Source organism: Xiphophorus hellerii, chromosome 4, assembly GCF_003331165.1.
Source record: "Xiphophorus hellerii strain 12219 chromosome 4, Xiphophorus_hellerii-4.1, whole genome shotgun sequence".
In the NCBI taxonomy this organism is placed as follows: domain Eukaryota; kingdom Metazoa; phylum Chordata; class Actinopteri; order Cyprinodontiformes; family Poeciliidae; genus Xiphophorus; species Xiphophorus hellerii.
The window spans coordinates 14,999,178-15,024,184 of record NC_045675.1 but is presented as its reverse complement, the minus strand read 5'-3'; the positions used below and the strand labels follow the sequence as shown (position 1 = coordinate 15,024,184).

General features: G+C 39.6%; 1 protein-coding gene across 7 annotated transcripts in view; it reads right to left on the bottom strand.

The window, feature by feature from the left end:
* gse1b (Gse1 coiled-coil protein b) overlaps positions 1-25,007 on the bottom strand; it is a 184,130-nt gene that overhangs the window by 41,540 nt on the left and 117,583 nt on the right. The window contains exon 1 of one of the 7 annotated variants that reach the window (XM_032560145.1): positions 5,652-5,881. The exons of 4 other annotated variants lie outside the window; for them this stretch is intronic. The gene's annotated coding sequence lies outside the window, so the exon portion shown is untranslated. Of the gene's footprint in view, positions 1-5,413; positions 5,502-5,651; positions 5,882-25,007 lie in introns of those variants that run through there. 2 more of the 7 variants (XM_032560141.1, XM_032560144.1) reach the window with 2 other exon arrangements.

Here is a 25,007-nt window from a genome sequence, read left to right as displayed (position 1 = left end):
CTGGTCCTGACACACCTGAACACTATGAATCCCAAGTCCTTGACCTCAATCTACTAGGCACTAGTCAAAACAGGACCACGTCAAAAATTACTTGACAGTTTTTGGAGGAAAAAAAAATCTGAATTAGTCAAAATCACAATTGACAGGTCAGACTTAAAAGGAAACCATAAATGGGGTGACCACAATAAGCCTGATTGGTGAGTCTATTCGTTTCCTGCTTCTCCAAACTATATGAAGACTATGTAGACATGCAGATGACAACCTCACAAAGAAGAGCCAAAATATAAAATTTGGTGCCAGGGTTTTGATTTAAACTAAGTCTGAACAGACGCAGACAACAATAGCAGGAGTATAAGCCAACTGTAAATGCACTTTCATGAAAGACCAGACCTTCTTTACATTTCCAAAAAGGCTTATTGGCTATCAGTTTTATTTAGTTCAGTCAAGGTTGATGAAAAGCAGGTTTAGTTTGTTTTGACATCCAGACAAGACATGAAAAATGTTAAGTGGCCTTATCAGTGACATAAGAAGCAAAACATGGAAGGTGTGAAAACAAACACAAAACAATGCTCTTGAGTTCTCTAAGTTATTACAGCTATTTTTCCCTACATTTGTTGAACTGTCTGTTTGCCTTCCCCTCAGTTAAATATTTTATGATCTATTTGTTCAACTGTCCTCATTGGTCATCACATTTACAGCTTACATTTATTTTTGTTATTCTTTTTAAACACCCAGTATGAGGATTCTTAGACACACAAATCCAATCAAATGTACCATATCATGCCTTCAACCAGAATTTAGCAGCACAAAGCACAAAGGTTTGGCTGGCAAAGCACAGTAACAGAGGGAGAGAAAAAAAATGGCAGAGGTGGAGGGAGACACGCTGACCAAGAAAAACCCTCATTTTATAAACATCCTACAGTGGTTTCTCTTCCAACACACAACCAGACCACACAGAAACCCTGAGATGACACACACAGCAGCAGTGTACGCTCCCACATTTTCATACCACCTCAGGACATTGTTATAATAGTAGTCAAAGCCAAGCCTCGCCCAGTCAAACACATCCCATTCTTTCCAATTGAGAGCTATGTAAACCCATGCAAAAGTCCCTCTACAGTCTGTGCTATTCAAAGCTATCAATGTGGGCTGTTGATAAGAAAATGCAAAGTGGGTCACCTTTAACTCCAGGCTCCTTGTGTAAACAGAACAGAGAGCTGCTTGGGACTCTCCTAATCACTCTCTAAACAGAGCCAGGTGCTGCTGCCACAGACAAACTGTCACCAACACTCTGCTCGGCACAGCTGCCGTCTAGCCCCCAGACATCACAGCACCACAGGCTACCATAGCACGACGACACCTGAAAACGTGCCAGCTTCGTAAAATCAGCATTGCAGTGCTAAAGGTTAAAAAACCTTCAAACGGCAGATTACTAGTAAGAAACTGCACCTCTGTGCAAAATCTGCTTAATTTGTCTTACTTATACTCTCGTCACATGCAGAGCCAGCAAATGCGTGAAAGTCTGATGAGAAAGATGAGAAATTCAACTAAAATCATTTAACCCAATTCATAATTATCTGTTTTGCAGATATGCAGACGACACTTATCTTGATCTGACTTTTTGACAAAGTCCATCACTACATAAATGGAAGAAAACTCCAAACTCCTGTATGTTGACTTTCCCGGAAGCTGTATCGCTCTATAAAATAACGAGCCACAGCAGACAGACACTGCTGCTTCAAGGTAGCAGTGATATTAGAGATGCACAAATCTGGCTTTTCCAGACTAACACTGATTTCCTGTATTCTTTAAAGTCTGATGTGCAGGTTCAGTTTTATTTTTTAAACCCAAAGATCTACAAACGCATGAGGGGAAATGTGCTGCAGGTTCCTAAATAAGAGGAGTAGATTTAAATCTAATAAATAAGAACATACAAGAATATCTCCATTTAAATATAGTAAAATTTGTTGGTTGACGTGTTTATTAACTCAAACTGGTAGTAGAAAAATATCTAAACTTTCAGTAACCTGTCAGAGCGTAACAAGAGAAAACAGGCAATTTAAATTTCTTTACACAGATTGATGCATATCTAGGTGACCTGAAGCTGTGGGGGTTCATGTTGTTTAAAAACAAGCATGCTAAATATTGTGAGTGAGCCCCTGAATCTTGAGTTAAAATGACAAATAGACATAGTTCAACTACATCTGTGAGGAAGACTGTGACTCAGGCCTTGGATCATGACGAATCCATAAGACTGACTCATGATCTTCCAACAAAAATCCCCAAACTTAAAAAGAGCACATCGATGTTTTTCATATAAGAGACAGAAGGACAGGACAAGAGTTTGACATGAGATGATATTCAATAAATCGGCCAGTTACAATGTAGGCAGAAGTTAGAGTATATGTTTCAAAGATTTGCAGATGTAATTTCTATGATCAAGTGATCATGTTCTAAAATTAGGTCAAGATTCATGAATGTCTAAAGAAGGTAATAACTTTGCTGCAGAGAGAAGTTATATTATTACGCTTGATTAAGATACAATTTAAGACTGTTGGCCTTTAAGATATGCTGCAAATAGCATGAAATAAAAACTAGTGATAAAATATGCAGAATAAAACAAACAAGCCTGTAATGTTTCAAACATGCTCATCTAAAGTTGGTTCACATTGCCTAGGGAATCACAAAAGGTTACAAAGTTACCACAACTGCAAAGTTGTGGCAAAGGTACAGGTAATTCAAGTGGTATCAAAATTATCAACAAACCAATTTATGAAACTGCCCAAACTGTAACACTATATCATCAGCAGTAGCACACTGATTAAAACAAGAGAGCTTTGTAGGTTTACTTACACCTTTCATGTATGTTGGCAGCTTTGATACATTTAATAATTCAGAAACTTAATAGAATGTGATTAAACGGTGATGTTTGTCCAAGCATATGAAAAATTTGGATTTAAAATGCAGTGTTTGTGTATGTAAATAAAGCTGGAAACTCAACCCCAACTACATGAATCCACAAAATCACAACTTGAGACTTCCATTTCAAGCATACAACAAACAATTCCAACAAAATATCATGAATACATAAATAAAGCTGGTAGAAAACTGTAGTTTGTTTCCTCAAACTGATTAAACGGCTTCCACTTACTTTTCTAAAGACCGTTTTAGATGCTTTTAGTTTCCAGAACAATGCTGATCAAGAAATCACCCTGTTGGTGTAGTGTAAGATGCCAGGTTCAGTGTTTTTTAACATATGAGGAACTTCCTGTGTGAAAGAAAGCAAAATAATCTAGCAGTGCTACCGGATGACTTCTGTGGCAAAGGGGAGAGCTAATGTCTAATTTTGACCTCAGCTGCAAATAAATCATGACATGTTTTCATAAAGTTCTTCATACCACATATACGTGTCAATAACTGCCTAACATATCTTAGGAAAAACTGAAATTCACACTGAAACGCCACAAACTGCTAAATGACAACAGAGGGCTCATTTGATAAAAATAATGCAAGTATGTTATATATGTGTATATTTAGAGCATGTTAAAATATTCTAATGTTGAACTCGTATACTTGGAACGAATGAAACAGGAAATCTGTTATCGTCCTGCGCTGTGTACTGTCAGCATTAAAGGTGTCTCCTCATTACTTATTAATTCACCTATAATGTGTCTTTCTGTACCTCACCCTTCTGAGCAAAAGGAGGATGTAAAATTATTTAAGGTACATTTACAAAATGATAGATAAAATCAGAGCACAAAATGCCATCGGGTATTACAGAAAGGAGGATGAAAATAGGACGCTGTGATAGGTATTTTGTTTATGCTCCAAATACTTGATGGGCGATTATGCTACTGGTTTCATTATGCCCTCAAAAATTCAGAATATCTTTCTTTATTATTTTTTGTTTCATTCCTGTTAGCAACATAGCCAGGTTTTATTGTTAAAGAATATTCTCAGCTGCTGTTTGCATGGTGCTTAGTGAAAAGTCACTACAATAATGAAAGTGACTTTTCACTAAGCAAAATGGCTTTTACAAGTCAGTCACAGTGGTTGCCACACCTTTTAATTTCTAGCCACCAAAATCAAAGATTTGTGAGATGACTTTTTTGAGAGCATACAATACTAATAAGTCAATTTAACAGGGTATTTTGACAGCACAAACCGCGTCAGATACAAATATAGTGTTTTCATTAGTGTTACTTTTAAATATAACTTGTGCGATTCTTAGCATGAATATACTTTTTATTTTTTGTTGCGTAATTTGATTTCTTCACAGAACTTTTCGATCCAATACATGCACTGATTTGCAACACAAACTCCTACTTTGGGAATGAATTAACTGGCATTTATTCCAGTGACTAAACTACATAACTTATCAAACATATAAAAATATATAAACCACTTCATTTGAAAAGCTATTTTTGGGGGGGGGGGGGGGCTGGGGGGGCTTTTGGTTGCAACTTCTTACAGGTTTAAATATAAAATGATTAAAATAAATTATCCAAGCATTTCAGCATTCAACCTGACATATTTTGTAGCCCAGGCATTTGAAAGCTTGGCAACATTTGAAAGCTATTTGAATTCTCTTTAAAGTAAAAAATAATAATCATAAGACCGTTTTAATAATATTGCCAACAAACCTAATGAAATCCTACAGAAAAAGGCTCCAATTTCCACATCAGGAGGAGCTAAAACACATAAGGTTCCTCCTGGCTGCAGGAAACCTCGGTGTGCTCAGTAACGCCTGTTGCTTCGCTGCTGTTTGTAGACCGTGTTTTAAACGTGGAGTGTGTGACGAGTCTGATGAGTGGTGGGTCTCTCACTCTCGGTGTGTGTTCACTACAGAAGCAGCTGTTGAACGCGCCTGCGGCTCTAAAGAAGTGAAGGAGCGCGTGGGAAGTGATTCAACAAGGTCCACCTGCCACGCGCACGCGCCTGACACACACTCACAAAACACATACACACACACACACACACGCCTTCTACCCCCAGGGTCAAACCCCGCATCCTGGGAGCACCAAATGGTCAAAACGTGTCACTGTAACAGTCAGTCACAATTACGCTGAGGAAATGCCCCTGTCCGTCTCCTCTGTGGGAGCACCTCAGACCAGACAATTTTAATGGAGCCAGCCTGACTGGAGTCTCCGCGCTACCAAGAAGACAAACAATACAGTTTTTACGCGAACACGCGCAGACAGTTAAAGGCGAAAAAACACTCCTTTGGGCTGGTGCTTCACATATAAATCGGCACAGTTCACCGGTAACATTGTTACAAGTTAATTTGAAGGGTGGGGGTCGCCCGCTATTCTTTCTAACCCCTTTTAGATGTTGTGCGCTTTTAAACACGACCACATGAAAACTCTCAGCGCTAAAACAGACAAATGTGAAATATAAACATGTAAATGGTCACCTGAAGGCACCGGAGCGGCTCTTTCTTTCTTTTTTTATCGCTTCTCTTTCTTTCACACGTCAGAGCGCGCGCGCGACAAGGGCTCATGCACCGACCTTCGGAAACACACACACCCGTTTCCTCGATATAGTAATGACTTCCTCAACAAAACCCCCGCCGTATGCTCGCTCGTTCACACGAACAACCTCCAACCTCCAAAACACAACGCAAGTAACAAGATTTACACAGAATCACTCACCGCAAACAAATATGGGGTTATTCCGCCGGTGTTCATAAATTAGACAAAAATAATAATAATCATAACAAAAATTCTCCTGTTAATAGTCAAAGCTCGGATCCATCTGCCCCGCGTCGAGAACAACCACTCGGCACTTATTGTTGTCACGCTAGAAGCTCCAACGCCCAGCGAGGCCACAGGGACTGAGTAGAGCGCAGCAGACCGCCGAGGAAAGGAGAAGAGAGGCGGCCGGCTGCTGGGAGCCGGGAGGTGGAGCTTCCGCTCCGGCGGGGGCCGGACACTCATGGGAGACAAGACGAGTCGGTGGACGGAGCGGGCTCTGGGGGGACGGTGGGGGGTAGGGTTGAAGCACCTGCTGCCCCTCCCCAGACCACAGGGCTCTCCCTCATCATTTTATTCACAAAATGCCTCACCCATGTCAAGCCAGAAAGAAAAGAGACACTTCTTGGACATTTAAATAAAGAAATCTAAGTTTAGGCCTTCCTTCATCTACTAATGACAAATGACAGGAAACATAAGAAATTAATTTTTCACATTCATCAAGCGTGGTGAATTATTTAAAAGTGCATGTGTGTTCTACTGATGTTTATACAGGCAACATTAATTATTTGTGTTTATGTCCTCATATTTTATGCTTTGCTTATTTTATGCTTTTTCAACACGCAGGCAGTGCCAACCTAAAGCATACCAGAAGAAATTACAACAGTGAGCTTGGACGATTTTTACTTATTATATTGTAATACAGTTGTAATTAAGGGGGGAAAAGTTATGCTTCCTCAAATCAAAGACGTACAGTTGTGTTCTGTCTGTAAACAAGAGTGTCCGTTTTTTGACGTCCAGTCTATGGTTTAACCTTATCTTGCTACAATCCAGCCATCAACTGTGATCAATTTCATGGGATACCACAGAGTTAACGACATCTACAACAATGATGTGAGGATGACAGGAAATTACATCACTCTTGGGTTGATCCTAAAGTTGTATCCTGGTTTGTAACAGATCCTAAGGACCAACAGCCACCAATAGAGTAGTTAAAAGGAAAGCGTAGTTCTGGTAAGTGTCCACAAGGGGACAGTCTGCTATAAAAAGCACAGACTTTTCAACTGAGTCTGAACCTCTGTGTGGCTTATCAATTGTTTTCCTGTGGATTAGATAGCAGAGACTGCACAGGCTGTAAAATCAAAGCCACACTTGTAAGCACTAAATGCAGGGTTTTGTCCAAATGCCAAGGATGAAAATATAGGGATTAAGCAGGTAATGACTAGTAAGGAGGTGGGATGAAACCCTTTGTACGTTGTTTGGTGAATTTGCTAAATGCATGATGCAGTGGATCAAATGTGAGCTTAATTGCATTTTGTTTGTGTCCCCTGGCCTATTAGAATTTTATGAATTTACAGCGAGCACAGCAGGAGATAGGCAAACATCATTAAACTAAGACAGCAATCCTCTTAACGCAGCACACATCCGTTTAGAACCTTCTGGTTTCTCCCAGCTTTTGTACAATATCTTTTACCTCCACTTGAACTGAGTGATGGAAGGAGCTGCAACAAGACTTCCTAAATAAAAATGGAGCTGTGAGAGCTCTGATGGACCTTCGGTATAGGCACAAATAAAATCCCCTCTTCAGTTTATGTACTCAAAGATACCAAAGTTTTGGTAAGCATTAAAAAAGTATTTCATACAGTTTATATTCTTGTCCAATTGTATAAATGTATGTTTCTTCTTTCATATCACAAATTGCTTACATTGTATTAGCCTTCAGTTATTTAATTAGATCTTTCTGTCAGGAATGTAGGCAAAATTATCATCTCTTGCATCACAATGCAATTCATTACCACATTTTGCTGCATGAGGAGTGTCAAATCACCATGCATAAATGTGCTAATAATCTGAAATAATTATATTTTCAATTATACGTACTAATACATTTTTGAAGATACAGTGACACTAAGCTTAGCTGCCAATCCAGGAACAAACCAAGCAGAGACAAAAAGTTTCATTAAGATGTACAGTGTAGGTTTATATAATCCAAAGCGTGATTTTGCATCTGTAATTGTCCCCATTCCCTGATTTTATTGTGCAGTTTTTCCTTCTCGCTGCATATAACTGCAAGGAGTCAGCATTTAGCACGAAGCGTAATTAACATTTGACTAAAGGAGTGTGAAAACAGCTTTGAAATGCCTGGCCCATTTAGATATGGAGTGGTTAAACATTTGCCTTTTTGCCGACAGTTTCTGGCATACTTTCAAAAACACACATTTAAACTGTGGATCTTTCACAGCTTAATTACTCAGCTGCAGGTGTACGGCTGTCTAACTACAGGAATCTGCAGGGTGTTCCTCCTCTTCTCCTCCTCCCGTTCTCCTGTATAAGCCTTTCTTCTTCACCTTCTCCACCTTCTTCGTCTGACACTGATCTCCACCCTCCAACCCACGCCTACCATTCTATCCCTCATTCATTTAACTACTCGCCATTTACACATAATCTCAACACTGCTCCCTCCTCCTCCTCTTCCTCTGCAGCCCTTGCTTCCTCTTGCACCACCTCCCTTATTCTCCTCTCCCCAGCTCACTCCCTCTCTCTCAGCAGCGGACCTGGCCTTAGGCATCGTTAACTTAATTTAATAAAGGGGCTTAAGCTTTTGAGAGGCTTTTCAAGGATCTGACTGCTGTTACATTCATTACAATCTATCAGCCACCAGAGACACAGCCTTGTTGCATGGCTGAGAAAGGGAGCAAATGTGTATGTGTACTTGGCGTGTGTCTGTGTGAAAGGGGAAGTTATACTAATATTGCTTTTAATTATTAAAGCCACAGCAGAATCATGCTCCTTGCTCTATTCCCTCGTGCTCTGGTGGGTAAAACCTCATGTTTAGCAAAGGTCACTGTGCAGCTTGTCACAGAATACATGTTTTTGTCAACTTGGGTAATTTGTACATATATCGAAGATTATGGGTCTAGAAAGCAATATGTGTTTGAAGTAGTAAACACTCCCTGCCAAAAATGTGTATGAAAAAAAAAAGCAGAACAACGGCCCCTTATGTCTATCCTTGCCTCCATTATGCTGTTGACAAGTGGCAGCTTATGTAGCCTTTGCCACAGGGGAAGCAAAGGCAGAGTGGACAGGCCAGAAAGGACTTCATCCACCCCCTTTACAGATAGCTTACGATGGAAGATATGCTGGTTTTGCCAGCAAAAACCAGCAGCTGTGTGCATAAGATATTGTGTGAGTGAGGGCTGGAAGGCATAAGCAATACCTATGAGGAACGCTTTCTAGATTCTTTTCATGCAGCCTGATATTAAATTAAGGAGAGAGGAGAGAGGTAATTAACATGCAGATCGGATGCTGCACAGAAGAAAGAAGGTCTGAACAAGTGACAGGTTAACTGGAAAACAGAGGCAAAACAGTGAGAAGAACAACTTGTACTGTTGCTCACTCTTCCAATATCACACATCTTAGCAGAGCAGTCCTACACAGATGAACGAGGAACTAAAATGGCCTGCATAATGTTGCTATTACTTTGTTTATAGCTTGTTTATTTTTTTCTTTACCAAGTCAAAAAATAGAACATTGTTTGTTGCTTTTGCAAAAACCTTTAAGTTACTTTCTAATTAATGAAATTATCAACAGCACAATTTCAATCAGTTTCATGCAGGAAAAAGGAAAATTCCATTTTATCACAATAAACATTAGGAAGAGCTCCGTGCAGATCAATATGTATGTACGTGTGTATGAGCACAGTACAAAACTGAACGTATAATGCCTTTCTTTAGACTTCACATTTGCCTTTAATGACAGAGAAAAACAATCAGTTTTTGACATTTAAACATTTTTAATACACATTTTTTTTGTACTGATTTAACCGAGACCTTTCCCCCTCTAAACCAAACACCCCCCAGGTTTATTCTAACTGACAAGTACACATGGCCAATCAGAAGTCACCTCTGTTTGCTTCAACTCATCAGAATAGCAGAGGATTGGTCGTCTCCAAGCTTGTGTGTGCTCGAGACGTCTTTGAGGAGATTAGATGAGTGTTGCACTGTAATCTCTTTCATGTTTATTTTACATGGCTGTAAAAATGCTGCTTATCTGCCCCTCGCCTTATTTACTTGCAAACACATGCTGTGTTTCTGCAGGCTAAGGCTTACTGTTAAACCGGGGCAAAGATAGCACAACGAGAACAATAAGGAAGTAAACCTGATAGATATATGGTGAAGTGCAACAAAAATGTGAGTTTAGCAAGGGAGACGAGAATGAGGTTGTGTGGAGTGAAAATGTGCGCTCCCTCCCATCGGTGTCCAACGATCTGGGTGTCTCTGTGTGTGTGTGTATACGTATATATAGGGGTGTGTGGGAGCAACAGGGGAGTGTGGTGAGGCCTATTAACAGACGTAGCGATAATAGGCATGGGGAGCCAGGATGTGTCTGAGCCACTGACCTGCCCATTAGCTCTCTCCAGTCCGCTAAGCCCTCACATCGATCACCCAACCACACATCATTGATCTGGAAAACCAGGCAGGAGCACACTACTCAGGCACACACAGACCGGTGTTGCTGTGTGTGTGTGTGTCAGAAGGAAGACAGGTTGGTCTTGTGTCTTTAATTTTCCTGAATGTTCATCAACAGGCCTCTGGGTATGAGTGGACACACCAATATCCGTTATTAGGAATCGCAATGCCTGTAATATCATTTATCCTATTATTCAAATGTATTCCACCTTTCCACCAGTCTGCCGTGATGTAATTAACAATGTACACTCCTCTATTAGCCACGCTGGCATAAGCTAATTGTTAGCTGTCACTGTGAATGTTCAGAGCACACAGACACCCTTAACCCTTCTCTATGCACATTGTCCACACATGCAGCACAAGCCAGAAGAGGTTTACAGTATGTTGTGTTAACACACGTCCTGCACTTTCTTGTCTTGTTCAACTGTACCTGGATGCAGGTTGTGCTCTAATTATTATAGCCGATAGTTAAGAGATGACTCTTTATGAGCTGCTAATTCGATCGAATTGCTTTTACCACCATGGTATAAATAAAGCATCACTTGCTGCTCCTTTCAGTAAAGCAGGTGAGGTACCAGATTTTATGCTGTAAAAAATTGAATAACGTAAAAACTGTGAGGGAAGGATAGAAGTAGAGCCATGCCATAAAAAAGGTGGTAACAACAGGACCACACCTTTCAGGCACCAGCAGAGGACAATTTATAGAGGAGGGAGAGGAGGACTTCATGCAAATGCTGAGTTATATTTATGCAAATAAACTCAATTTTCTTACTTAAGCAAATGTTGGGAGTAAGGTTATAACAACCTGGTGTTTTACATTTCAACAGCCATGTTCTCTGACCAGCAACCCTTCCGTGCCTAAATGTGTAGGCCCTCCTTTTGCTGCCAGAACAGCCCTGACCCATCAAGGCATGGACTCCATGGGACCCCTGAAGGTGTGTTGTGCTGTCTGGTGCCAAGATGTTGGCAGCAGATGCAGGCTGCAAAGTGGATTGAAGCTGTCCAGCACATTCCTCAGTTGCTTGATTGAATTGAGATCTGGGGAATGATCCTGGATGGGCTAAGTCAATACCTTATACTTAAACTTTGGTGATACCAAAACCATTCCTGAACATTTCTTGTTTTGTGGCATATCACATCGTCCAGCTGAAAGAGCCTGCAGGATTCAGTAGATGCAGTTTATATGAAAGGCTATATATATGGTCTTCAAAAATTTTAGGCTGGAGCTAGCAGTGAAACGTCTATCCACGTGGATAGCAGAACAAGAGGGTAACTATCAAAACATGACCCAAAGTGCCACAGCCCCTTCTGTTGGCCTGCCTGGTTCTCATAGTGCATCCTGGTGCCATGTGTTCCCCAGGTATGGGATGTATCCAGCCATCTACATGATATAAAAGAAAATGTGATTCATCAGACGAGGCCACCTGCCTCTGTTACTCTGTGGTCCAAATCTCACATGCCCAGATTCAGCCTGGGCATCCTGACAGGTGTGTGGCTACAAGCATCAAGCTGCATTGCACTGCCCACTCATACACCTTTTTACATAACTTCTTCACCAATTTAGACTACAGCAGCTCGTCTGTGAACAGCACAAAGGAGGAGATGTTCTGACCTATTTATCTAGCCGTCACAACTAGGCTCTTGTCAAACACGTTTAAATCCTTATGCTTGTTCATTGTTCCTGCCTCTAGCGCATCTATTTTGAGGATCAAATGTTCATGTACTACCTATTATTTTCTACCCATTAACAGGTGCCATGATTAAATAAAATCTTTTTTTTCACTTCGCCTGTCAATGATTATCATGTTATACTTGATCACTGTTAAATTACTGGATTAAACAGATTTCAAAGGCAAAAAAATCAATCAAAAAAGATACTAACAACCTTCTCTGCTTTCTTCTTCATGATTGTTTATTTCTGTCCTCTTCTATAATGGATCTACAGCAAATTAATATGTTGTTTTTACTACCACAAAAATATACAATAATTGTTGATGGTGCTTTGTTGAATTTGCTGTTTATTTAAGTTACTTTTTGATCTAAATACCACAAGGTTGGCAGCAACCTGGAAGGCTCCAACTTTCAATGCTAATGGATGTGCCCTGGTTTCAGAAAAAAGTACCAAAATAAACTCAGAAGACAGAGGAGGTGCCCAGAAAAGAAATGTGTGTCTCAGACGTTTTTTTGTTTGTTTTATGGATGCAGCACAAAATGCTTACAATTCAGCAAAAAAGAGAGAAAAAGACAAAGATGAATGAGCTGTAAGTGGTGAAACATTTACTGTAAAGAATAACTTGTAAAGTATGCTCTTGTCTTTTATTCCGATAGATTTCAAGAAAGACTAAATTAATGACCCTAATGGATGAGACAGAGGAGACGGAGTGTTATGTAAACCCCCAAGGAAAACCTTTGTCATTTGTTTTAAAATGAATACGTAATCCATAAAACCTGCAGATCTTTTCAATTATCTCCACCTTCTCACATAAACTCCCCATTTCTCTCACCCACTCCCACAAGCCCACTTACCCAGAGACAGATGGCAAAGGGATGATGGAAACCAGACCAATTATTTGTCTAATTATGACTTATCACTTAGCAGCATAATCCACTATACTGTCTAGGTTGGGTATTCATGTTGGGCAGATAACTGGAGGTTAGGTAAATCTACTCCACTCAAATGTTTTCCGACTATAAGCATTTTTATTTATTGGAAATTTTTTTTTTTGAAGAACAATGTCCAGCCTCAATGAGTAGTTTAGTATTTTAGCTACACTTCTGTGGTATTTTATGTATGTGATTATTTTACTTGCACATCTAAATAGATGTTGGTCTCCTTTGTCTACAAGACAAACCTGTCAAAGCAAAGTAAATATGTCACCTTACGTTACCTTTTACACATCATACGGCTGAGCATAGTAAGTGGTGTTTTTCATCATTTAGTAGCAGATATATTCACAATCTCTGTCTATTATTATGTACAAAGCACAGAGTGGTAAATGCATAGGAAATGAAGAAAGGGAGGAAGAGATAAATGTAGCAGGAGCCAGGGTGAGTTCAAGCCCATGCTAATAGGGTAATTGCATTGATTTCCATTTAGCTGCACTCTCTGATGTTATTTACAGCGTTTAGTCCTGCAAACAGCCCCCACCCCTTCCTCCTCTCCCAGTTTGCTTTTAACCAGCTGTGACAAGCTGTCAGCCCCTTTTCCCTCAACACCCTGCTCCTCTTCACCCTTCTCACAACTGCCAAAACAGACAAATACATTATTAGGCCATTATTAGTGGTCATGCTTACACATCCCTACGTCCTTATTCATTCCAGCTTCACAGTTTCTCCTTCCTTCATAGGAGAAACTGTTCTCCGCCATCTGGCCTGAGAACTGAGCTGCTTTGAAGTGGCTCCCTGAGTCCATAGAGTTTGAGAAGTGCCTGTGTGTGGTGCCACGAAAGGTCAGCTGGGTCCTTTTTGGAGCAAAGTGTAAGAAAACTGAAAGCCTTACAAGTGTTAACATTAAACTATGACTTGTAGGTCAAGGTGTGTTTCACCCCTGAAAGACTTTTCACAGGAGATCATAGCGTCATAGTAATGAGAGATGGAAAACCACTGAATTTGACAGATAGCATAGATTTAGTAACATTGTAGAGGTCCGTCTTTCCTTTTCTTTGTACAACAATAGGCAATATGAGAACAAGAGAGAGACTGCATGAGAATGAGAGTAAGCAATTAGCATGCGGCAGACAGTGCGCTGCATTAGTACTATATTAATGTGGTGGTCACGTCCAGGACAGAGACGGAGTGCATTAAGCTCATCATCACTCTTCTGCACAGATCAAGGACTCCGACAAATCCCACAATCGACCACACCGGTTAAAGAGCAGCAGGAGATGAGGTAGATTTTATTGTGTGTGATGTACAAATTATGTTTTAGGCTTGTTTGTGTACAGTTACAGAGTGTCAGGCTTCATCATGCACGAGAGTTTTGCACCTAAATATCTGTCATAAAAAAGGAGGAGCCTGGATAAATCATATATATGTAAGGTTGCATACATGATTATAGTACACTTAACCAGTTAAAATGTAATAGAGATTTGCGAAAGTCATAAAACGCTAAGGCCAGTAAATTTTATTGCATGTTAAAGCACAGATGGCAGGACCTTTTTGTCACTGTTTGACTAGATAGTCTCTGAACAGGATCTGGAACGTTTGCAATTGGATCTATGAGAGAGACATCTGTAAATACTGTCTAAAATTAAACATAATAATAATAATAAATATCTGCTTTGCAAAACACTAAGGGTAATCATAAAGAGCAAGCACAAAACAAAACAAAATAAAAATAGGAGTAAGGTTACAAATGTCCTTCAAGGTGAGTATCAGGGGTTCAAGTGATGCGGTGTTGGCAACTAAGGACGTTTTATATATAGTGCACCAAATATTTGGTTAAACTTTACTGATATATTGGGCCTGTTTGTACATGCATTCATGTATGTCACTCTCTCTGCAAGTTGAGAAAAGAATTGTTGATTATTAAAGCTACTAGCAAGACTTTTCTGTAAAATCAACCCAATTCACCTTCAATACAGTTTTTCACATGTCACTGTGAGTTTTTCTGGAAATGTTTAATTTTGCGTTTAATAATTTGTTAATTAAGGTGAAATTTACCCTCTAGAAACATATTTATGTGCACAAATGGTTCAAGTCAAAATGCTTCTGATCAGAGTTCTTTAGATTATATTTTTTATGTTGTTTGTTTTCTGCTCTTTGTTCAGAAATGTTTAATCAAGTTTCTCTTTTAAAGTTGTTCACTTGTATTTTGTTTGGCTGTAGAGGTTTGAGCCAATGGGACAACAATGTATGGATTTAGACACAATACTAAAATACTTTAAAGTGGACATGAATTGCCAGATTTCAATATCCAATATCCATTTAGATATCATCTTGAGCAAAATTACAAAAAAAAAAAAAATCCATACGGTCTGGTCAATAAGTTCCATTCAAGGGATTTTTAAGTCCCTACAATATTTAGATATATTGAGAGTCAAACTGTTTCAAAAACTGATAGGTTGGATACTTAAAACATAAAAATAAAATCCTCCAGTGCTTTAGAATCTGTAAAAATATCTCAAACATTTCTCTTCTATTATAACATTCACCAGTGCAAGATGATGAATTTTATTCCTGTGCCCTTGTGATGTCATCATCCTAAATAAAAAGAAAGCAGCATAAGCTTTTGACCCGTTTTAGGACTAATCATTTTTTAAAATCCAGCAGTTTAAATTGATTAAACGACATTGTTTTCATTGTGAGTGCACATTTGTTAGTAAAAAAAATGTAAAACTGGATAGAGTCTTTAACTAGTGCAGACTGATTTGAAAAGGGGGAATCTAAAAGTACATAGTCGTAAGAGCTAAACAAAGCTATTTAAATCCAGAAAACACAAATGGGAAAAATGTAAGAAATGTTAAAGAGAAAAGAAGGATAAGGGGAAAAATCATTAAAAACAGCTACAGTGAAACCCGGAGAACACTTAGTTCTACTTCATTACAAATCAGATCCCTAATCTTACTTTTGTCTTAACAGCAGAACAAAACTAAAAAAAACAACAACACATAACCCATACCTTAGATTGTTCCAGATATTTCTGAGACTTCCAGCCACAAGACCATCAGCAACAACTCTTTCACTGTATTTTCTTTTCTTTACTTTGTATTTGCTAAGCGTATTCTCATTTCATTAACAATGCTCTGTGTGGGCAGTACAGTGACTTGTTAACACTACAGGGACACTTGGTGTATGTGCTATGCATACATAGAATTGTAACACGAGTTTAGAGTTTATCTACATGATGCTGCAGTACAAGAAGTGGCCACAGAGTTTTCCACCATACCTTGTTTGTGACATGGCTATATAAGCACAATATGGGAGCATCTGGATTCATTAGTATGACAATCAGTTTCAGGGATAATCCACTAAATTCGCCATCTGTTGATGGTGAATTGTCTAAGAGGTTGCTTCAGAACCTTCCCTTAAAGTTGCTCAGGGCCAAAGGCAGTTAAAGAAAAAGGCAGAAGTTTCTTTAATTTAAGCCTATTCCATTAACTGTACTTCCTACTTTCTTTTCTATTTACCCCCCTTTTATTTTATTTAATTAAATATTGAAGGTCCATTTGCTGTGTAAAGCACCTTTCCTCCAGCTATTGGAAGCATCTTTTTTTATCTGCCAGCTTGCTTTCTTCCTTTTAGTCTTTGAGACATTGAATTAATTTAGTTGATAAAAACACAACCATACAGCAGAACATAATAATGTCGGACTTATATTGTGCTGTGCAAAGAGCTACCAGTACTAGCAGAGGGGCTACTATGAATTTGCTTTTACAAGCAAAATTAGCCTTGGTGCCTCTAAAAATCTGAAAGCACATGTAAAGATTAGGACACTGTACATTTGGTGTAGGTATGTCCTTTCACTACCCCTCCCTGCCTTACTTTCCTTCTCCCTAGGGGCTCAGGCAGCAAAGTGAGAACGGTACTGTAAGACGATAAAGGAGGCTAAGGCGCTTCTATCCCCTGCAGAACACACATACTCAAAGGGATAAGCTACGGGCTAGTCCAGATCCTCGATACACAAAAAACATGAAGAAGCAGACGTTACAAAGCAGAAGCTCTCGTCTCGGTGCTAAGCAAGCAGGGGAAAGGAGGGAGGGAGGAAGATGAGAGAATGGAGGGATTTAGTTTCCATCTAAAGGATGAACATGCCATCTCCTCCTCTCAGTTAGAACAGACTCTTGCATCCCTTTTGCCTCTGATCGCCAATTCAGCCCACTTTTCAGCTCAGTCAGTGTGCCCTCAAAACACCCACTATCATTGGACAACTGGGTTACTGACGACTGATACATAAAGTGTTTTGTAACACTTTGCATTCCAAAGCAACATAAGCTATGGCTACGAACACTGGAAACACGTTCTTCAAGCCAAGCACACACTTCACACTCCTCCGACACACTTTTCCCATGCAGATGGTGTGTTTAAAACCAGCAGGGACAGTCTCTGCATGTGTGTGTCGGCGATATGCATGCAAACCGGTCGGCGTACCCTCGACATCTCACCTGGGGGACAAGGAATTAACACGAGCAAATTTCTCTGTGCTCTTTTTTGTTTTGATGGTAACAAGACCATCTGCTTGCCATCCTGCTCCACCAAGGGGAAAAAAAATAATAAAGAGAAGCGGATTGCACTGCAGTCAAGCCCCACGGCCCTTCTCTCTTCACCGCACTCTAGATCCCATCTACAGTCACTCCAACACAACGAGGGGCAGAGATAACACCTCAAGGCCATAGTGTTGCTGCCCCCATTACATCCTCCTCTGTGGATTTCAGATGAACAAGGGTGACTGATCAGAGAACATCACAAGCACTTTCATCCACAATAACGCATAAAAGAGGAGCAGCATTCATCTGAAGCACACAAATTAAACTGATTATCAGTTTAATTTGAAAATCAAAAATTTTGCAAAGAAAAAAAAATCTCATGCAAGTTTAATAAATTCAAGCTTGTTTGCCAAGCAAAAAAACAAAACAAAAAAATGATCAAACTTGTTGTTAAACAACTATAATATTTATTCAGTTATAGATTTTATTACAGATGATAAGAGAATAGTGCGCAGGATTTATTTAATCATTATACATGGTATATTTTCTTCCGGATTCCTGCCAGAGAGTAACTAAAGAAATCTGCTCTGAGTCGCACTTTCAAATAATCCCAAAATATCGGTTAAAATGTTTTTTTTCTTCCATTAGGACGCATATGGGTGTCAGATCTAAACAGGAGACATGATGCTGTCATAAGCATTCACAGACTAAAGCCAAAATAATAACCCAGTGTATGCAAGAGGACGTTGATATGATAAAGTCAGTCATTGGTTTGACTCCCATACTGAAGTCTGTCACCTGCTCAGGCCATATTTGTCTCATTAGGATCCATTTTAGTTATGTTTTTATACAAGTTAGTGGAACAGGACAGTGTATTTCTGAATTAAACATAAATGTAATTTACATTCCTGGGTCTCTTCATGGTTGGTAGCAGACTGCACACAATGAGATGAGTAGATTACAGTTAAAAAAGTGCCAGAAAAGTAGAACTATGAGTACAGCAAAGAAAATAAAACATTAGGTGTTCTGTGGCCACCTGTTACACCTGGACAGTTTGTAGACCCTGGTCCTTTAGCTTGTTGCCAGTGGTGATCAAAAGAGAATCCATAAACAAACATGTATAAATTGTTAATTTCACATGCAAATCCAAAAAATAACGCTGAATCTGACTGATGTCATTCCCCTGCTTGGGTAGCTGTTTTAATATCCTTATGTGTGTGCCAGTGTCATCTCATGCTGAAAAGAGACTCTGATACAGAATGCAGCAAGGACTGCTTAATCTATAATCACAATATTAGTGTTTGCAAAGGGCTGGTTCTATTGTATTGTAATATTTGTTGGTTATTATTTTGAGTTTTTATGAATAAACATTTTGCACATCAATAAGATATTCGGTCTGTTGAATGGAGTCTCTCTCCTGGCACAGATGACAACACTCATGATTTTAAAGGCCACAGAGAGCACTAAAAGCAACAATGTTTTTAATTCAGTTTTCTATTATTGTACAGCTACCCCCTTGAAAAAGTCTTTATTCACTGAAGTCAAAGGTAGAGTGGCTCTTTTAGTGGGGAACACACTGTTGTTTTCAGAAACAATAGTCTCAATTAATATCACACTAACCAAAATAAAATACAAGAACCTTCATTTATTATTATTCACCTGCAACAACTATAGTTACAGCAGCCAATAGTGATTTTTTGAGTCTGTTATCAAACATATTTTGAATAAATTGAGATCAACCAATGTATTCAAAATAAATAATGACCACAGTGACTGACAGGACTTGTTGCAAAAAATGAGTTGCCCACCCCAATGTTAGACTATAGTGCTGCCCTATGACACTATGTGTTCTGATACAGCTGACCACGAATAAATACAAGCATTTGCAAGTTGGCAAAGTCCCAATGGCTTTGTGCAAGCTAGCATGGGAACCATGCCAAAGCCTTTATTCTCTTTACCAGCATTTAAATGAAATGTTCCACTTCTCCTACTGTATTTGAACAAAAATAAAAGAAAACTTACAAGTCAAAACAAGCGTTTCTATTCCAACCCAGCTTTAGAAATGCGCATAAAAACATGCTGAGAAGAAAAAACACATGAACTAATTTTTACGTGTGTGTTTATCCGTGTATTAGAATACAGATGGGGTCCAGTAGGCTGTTAGAAACCCTCTTTGACAGAGGCTTAACAAGGCCATTACCTTGTGGCTCCTGCATCTGTTTCAGTATTGAGGTGCCAAGAGACAAACACGGCAGCTTGGCAAAAGCTCAAGTTTGCAAGAACACACAAGCATTTCAAAACTTTTATACCGTTATTGTCCTTTTTTAGGCTTTAATAATAGAGTTGACTCTTTTTGTGCCATATGAAGGATTGTTTTTGTGCGTTTTGCTATTTAACTAGATAGAAGAAATATGAAAACCAGAAGTGAAAGAAAAAGTCAGATTTAATTAGCAGCTAGTTAAAAGCAAAACAGCTGAGTCCAATTAAAGTATGTATAGTGGTGTAAAGAACTGCACATTTTAAGTACTATCTTGACAATCAAGGCTATATGTTACTGCTTCCACCAGCAGATACACTTAGACCTGGCTTCTAAACTTTGACTAACATTGGATAAAAGGAAACCATGTTTATTTTTCACTAAGAGCTAGCTAAACACGCATCTATAGCTCTGTGTGTTTTAGAGGTGTGGCTGTTTGTACAGAAAGCGAGAATGTGAGAATGCACAGTAGGGTATTTGCAGTTGTCGGATACAGTTAAGATCCCTCATTAACAGCCAAACTCTACAGAGGCCATTTAGAGCAGCCCAAAACTCAGTTTTGCTGCCACAAAAACACGCTCTCCCTCCATCCCTCCCTCGCTGATCCCTCCACTCCTCCTGGCAGTGTCTCCCCCTGCCGGCAGGTGCACACTCCGGTGGCAGCCAAAGTGCCAACCTGCCCTCCATATGCCCGCCTCCGCAGTGCCAGCTTATTCTTGCCACTCCCCACTAGGATTCAGCTGGCCGGCCCTCCCCAAATCTGTTCACGCACCCCACCACTTGTCCTCCCTTCCTCCACACACACACGAGCGCGCCCCCCCCACACTCATCCCTTGCCTTTTTGTGTGTATCTTTCTCTCTCGTTGACATCTTTCCTCGTTTATCCCTTTTCTCACCTTACACTGCATTTCTCTGACCCTCATCTGATGTTCAACACTCTCCCGAGCATCCCTCTGGCCTCCAGTTGTCGAGCTCTTTTCTGAGACCTTCACTGACATGAGACTCAGAGACTGGAGCGGCCACAATCAGGTTGAGGATCCACATCCATCTGAACAGGAGTGCAGGAGAAGTGAGTGTCAGATCAATACATAATTCCTCAACTGCTGGTGCTCTGGGATTTACTTGGAAATCTGCTTCCAAACGAGTGACATAGGCCGATTTTTGTCACCAGCTTCTAACCCCACAGCATTACTGCAAGGTGGAGAGTGTGCTTGTATTCATGCACTGACACCAATAAACAACTTGGATCAAAAATTCCAACAAAGGAAAAATGTGTTGTGTCACCAACAACAGCTTTTCTGCGCATGATTCCAGGGTGGGCACTGACTATCACAAACGAAGAGGAGCAAGAATTGCATAACCACTACAGGCTATTTCAGTGGCACAATAGTTGGGAGGATTATGCTGATGCTAGCCTGTGAACAACAAAATAAAACTTCTGGTCAGAACAGGAGCAGAAATTTGCAAAACCATGTAGATGTACTGTAGCTGGATTTTTGTGTGCATTTGTATATTTGTTCATTTATTTTTTTATGCGAAGTTTCGTTGCAATAACTTGCAAATGTGATTTCTTACAGATTTACTAGGTTTTCAACATATTGCTTTTACTGTAAAGTATTTAGTGGTTTCATCTGTGAAATGTGCTACATGCTAATGTTATTTATTTACGTTCCTTTTATCTCTTCCAGAGAGTGTCTGTTTTTAGATTTCTGAGACAAGATTTCTCAAGGCTCCATGTAAACCTTCAACTAATGAACTCAAATTTGAGCTGCTGTCTTGGGTGACATTGTGCCAAGTTTTCCATTCCACATATATCATCATCAATATCTGGCTGCTTTGTTTCTTCTCTTTTTCTTTCATACTTTTTAAAAATATATTTCTCCTGTTTTTAAAAAGGATACTTGCCCTAAAATTGTGGAAAAAAGTAGATAAGAATAATTTTATATAATGCAGTGAGTAAGATTTACATGCAGTTCCTGATGATGTGCTATTTATTTTGTGGTTGCTTTATAAAGCTTTCATAAACAGAAAATGATGGAGCTGTAATCCTGTGCCTTCGCCTCATTATCCATCCGTCTCCTCCTGAGAAAATCATCTGACCGGTTCTAGAGTGTCTTATTCAGGTCACATCCATCTTCTACCATCCGTCGTCGAGCCTCTCGGCCTCGCACTCAGCACGAACGCAAATTTCCTGTGCAGCACTAATTCTGATAGGATATTAAATCCAGTCCTTGCCCCATTCAAAGCCACCATCTAAGAACGACAGGCAGCGAGGAAGAGTGAGCGGAGGAAGATGCGGACGAGGCAGGAGAAGATTGAGAGAGGGGGTAAAGAAGAGAGAGAGAAAGAGAGACCTCGCCTTGAGTCATCTCCTGTCATTAACAGGATGTGATGAGCTCTCGCCGCTCTCTTAATCTGCCTCCCATGATTCAATTCCACTTCCTGTGTGCCGAAAGGATGGTAGCTCGGCACCAATCATCCACACAAACAAGAGCACAACTCAGACAACAGCATCCTCTGCAAATTAAGTGGGAGACAGAGGTTATTCATTCATTACACTCCATGACTGTACCAAATTACACCTTTCGCTAATACAACGAGGTCTTTGGCTGTTCGTTTTAACCCCATTTTGACACTGCCACATGATGATATTGGCATTTACCAACTCATCTATAGACACCACAGCCCCCACTCTGCCTCCTCCTATGGACTCTAGATACTTCAAAGCACCCCACATGAATAATTATCATATGTCAAATGGCCAAAAGGCTGGATATTACGGAACAAAGACGGTGGAAAGTTATCTGTGAAGGAGGTGTGAAAACATAAACTGCACACAGAGGTCGTAGGTGAATGTCTGTAAAAGGAGAAGGAATAGAGATGGACAGGTTTTGAAAGGGCAAGTGTCATCATCATAATCAGAATAAGAATTCTATACAAAGACAAAAAAATACCACTTCTCTTCTACTTTCTCTCACCTGTCAAAACCCCACACTAGTTACAACAGGAAGTTAGTTATATCCCATTTATGTCATTTTTGTGCTTGTTTCACAACCAAAGGTTCATTTATTGCGCAGTAAAAAAAAAAAAAGGGCAAGGGAGATCTAATTTCATCAACATTTGTCAGCTCTGGAGTGTGTGCTGATTTGAGAGGGCTCACATTAAAGTGAGAGAGGCTTTATTAAAACGGTCAGGCGTGACGACTTAACTGCCTGGCCCCGGTCTGGACAGCAGGTGCTTTGCCAGGGAGGAAGTGAATAAAATGTTACTGAAGCTCTGCAGCAGAGCAAAGGACACTTATCCAGTAACTGCTGGAACATCCAATAATCAGGCAGAACATTATGACCACTGATGGGTGAATTAAATGGCAATGATCATCATTATGAGCACCAAGTGGACTATTTCTGCTCAGAGTAGAAAAAATGGGCAAATGTAAACATTCAATTAAGGGAACTGGTTTAGGACAACCCCAAAAACTGCAATTGTTGTGGGAGGTTCCAACTCTGCAGTGGTCAGTATCTTCAGACATGGGTCAAAGGAGGAACAGTTGTGATCATGAGTGACAAACACAAAATGTATTCGGGGAGCAAAGTTTGGCCAATCGAGTCCAACCCAACAGACAAGCTATTGCAGCTTCAGCTGCTCTAAAAGCTAAGGTTGGTTCTAATAAAAAGATGTCAGAATACACAGTACATGCCAATTTTTTCACAGTTTGGGGCTGCGTAGGTCTAGACCAGCCAGAGTGCCCAAGATGACCCTTTTGTATCGCCAAAACAGCAACAATAAGCGTCCGAGCTGGAACTGCCTGGACACACATTCAGGATGTAGCGGAGGCCATGATGGGTCTGGGATGTTTGTTTTTTCCAGTAAAATGGGATCATCACGAAATTAGTGATCATAATTTTATGCATAATTAGAGTTATCTTTACACATGTCTGTTAGGAGGGACATGAGGAATATATATTTTTTGTAGAACCACTCTGGGTTTACAACTCGCATATGAATATATTCAAATATGAACAACAAATAAAATATTTTTAGTTAAGTGATAAAAAGTCTAGCAGTTTGTCAAGGTAATGTTTAATTATACAAGGCTTAATAAGAAATGCTTTTTGATTAAAAGATTATTGGAAAATGTCAAGAGGTATCAAAAGTAATGTGCAAACATTTTTGTAAAATTGGAGAAAATTGATTTAATTAGTTTCTTGGCAATTATGTTCACCCTTTAATCTGTCTTTTTAAACAAATCTTTCTCTCAATGGGCGTTTGAAACTCACAAGGCTCTAGTTGTTTTTGCAGAACATATTTTCATTCATATTTATTTGAAGTGCACAGTAGATTTAAGTTTAATGTAATTATAAAACAAAAGCACCATTCAATTCCATAACTCACTGGCATTGTTTGCTGTTAAAATGCATTTACTTGTTTGTTAATGTTTTTACATGCAATAGGCTAATTTATCTGAAAAGCTGATGGGTGACTAAATTGATGAGTGGCTTGATGTGTAAAAGTAAAATTTTCCACAGGATGTGACCTGTGCATACAAGAAGCAGATCAGATAAACACCATGTGTCTAATGTAGGTTGTAAAAGTATTGGACAAAGACAACTCCCATTTTACAGAAGATAAGGGCATATACGACATGGCCTCTATACGTTATGTTCATTTATTATGCCAGACAAATGAATGGAGAGGACTGTGGCCCCAGTCCGTCTGGAGTAATAGTCTGTTTGACATGCATCCACCATCCTCAGTCTAACTTTGACATCCACTCATTAGAGTTTTGTTGAACCTGGTGTTATTGGGGAACACAGTGTCAAGCATCCTGCAGAGATTCTGTGCAGTGACTGTGCTGCAGGTCAAAATCAATAAAATGTTCTCACCTAAAAAAAAAAAAGACACTAGCACCTCGTCAGTTTTCACTTCATGTCTACTATTCAATGTACAGTAGGTGCTATTATCATCCATTTTTATTCTCAGATGGTCACAAATAAAAACACAAATTGTACAGTACATGTACATGTGCTAATATGTAATAATTTGCATTGTGTCAGTGTGTAAGTGTGGGCATCATTGCATGCAGGGAGGGCTTAATTAGAGTTCTCTATAGTCTAATTTGATTAGTGGAAGTGAAAGAAGATGAAGGCAATTAGGGCTCAGTTATTTCTGCTGCTGGAATAATGTTTCAACAGAGAAGTGACAAAACACACACAAACACGCAGACACACATATTAAAAGGCTAGTGAGCCTGCATTCTGGTTTCTCACATTTCACTCAAGGGGGTACACGAGAGTTTACAGTGACTCAACCCAGAAGAGCAGAGGTGAGCGTCCAAGTGTTTGACAAGCATGCCAAATGTGATATGTTCACATTGAGACGGTTGTAAAAAAAAAACGTCTACCAGCCCAGTGCTGCTTCCGTCTATACATCTGAATGTGTGTGTGGG